Below are 1,547 nucleotides of genomic sequence, written 5' to 3'. Positions count from 1 at the left end.
GAAAAAAAAAAAAAAAAAACCATAGTGGAGACTTAATGGAAAGACTTGGCCCCTGTTGATACAGAATACAGGGCATCCCTGGGCCCCCAACCCCTTGTCTGGGAGAGAGAGGGAAAGGCTTAGTTCTGGGTCACAACTTTGCCAAAGGAAGGAGGTAGCTGAGACCTCCCGCGGGTGCTCCCGGCCTTAGAAACTGCAAGTCAGAAGGGGCTTCCTCCGGGTCCCAGACGCTATGATCTTTGGAGAATACTCGCAGGCAGGCCACTTCATCATGGCTTTGCTCCTAACAGATGAGCGACCTGAGACAGGTCGTTCACCCCTCTAGACCATCAAGCCCTTACAAGAACAAGACTGAAGAGCCCTGGAACTCCTAGACACCATCATCTGTCAAAGTGTTTACCTCCCTGCTGGCAAGCATTGGGGGTGCCCAGGCCCCGGCCTGCCCTCCAGGAGCCTATGGCACCAAGGGGGAAAAGGCCTTGAATCGTAAACATGGACGTTCCCTGAGTTAGAAGAAAGCGTAGGTGCTAGGACAGTGTTTAAGAAGGGGGCAGGGAGCCTGCACAGGAAGCAGAGGTTGGGATAAAGCCCATTGCCCACTCGTGTTCCACACACGATTACTGATCAGGACCGCAGTCCTTTCTCCCTGGAACCCGCAGTCCTGCTGGGGAAGACAAACGTCAATGACAGACTGGCACAATGAAAGGAAAAAGCACAAATATGGGACATTCACTGGAAACTGTGACATCCTGCAAGAGACGGAATAAGGAGAAAAACTAGTGGGAGGGCGGGGGCCAGAGAGCTTTCGGAGACAGCGAAGGTCAGAAGATCTTTTAGAGTGGGAGTCCTTAAATGGAGTCCTGGGAAAAGCCGGGCGGTCCCTGGAGAGGGCGGACGCACCCCACCCCACCCCCATACACACACCCCAGCCCTAAGAGCCCGCCGAGCCCTAGTCGGAGACGCAGCCGGAACTGACACCCCCCATTGCTCGACTGGACTCAGAGCCTCAGGTGCGCCTGGGGTGGGGTGCGGGAAAGGAGGCTGGCGGAGGGCGGCGGCAGCTGTTGCGCCCGGCCTGCACCGAGTTGGCGCGAAGCGAGCGGCGTGGCAAGCTCATCCCCCAACTAGTAATCTTGGTTGACGGTTTCTAACGTCCTAATTGGGAGGTGGGGAGAGCCGGCCCAGTCCGCCCTAAAGGTAGAAGCGGCTAATGGGCCTCTTCATCACCGCCAGGAGCCGGTCCCTGGCGGAGCACCAGGCGCGCTGCAGCAGGTGAGACGCCGAGCTGGCGGCGGCGCGTAATGAAGCTGCCCGGCCTGGGTGCACGCCGAGGCGAGCTCCGGGAGGGAGGCGTTTCCAGGGCAGAGAGCGCCGTTCGCCCACCGCGGCCCCAGCAGCCTAGCATGGAGCTCACCTGGGCGCCCTTTACGGGAGGAGGCCTTCTGTCGGGGCGGCGCTGGGGGCGGGGAAAGGAGGACGCCACTGGGTAGTTCGCTGTGGATCTTTGCAGAGGTGACAGGAGTTGGGCGGGACTTTGGAGAAGGTCG

This window comes from Tupaia chinensis, unplaced genomic scaffold, assembly GCF_000334495.1.
Source record: "Tupaia chinensis unplaced genomic scaffold, TupChi_1.0 Scaffold144255_1, whole genome shotgun sequence".
Lineage (NCBI taxonomy): Eukaryota > Metazoa > Chordata > Mammalia > Scandentia > Tupaiidae > Tupaia > Tupaia belangeri.
Note: the sequence above shows the minus strand (reverse complement) of the source record.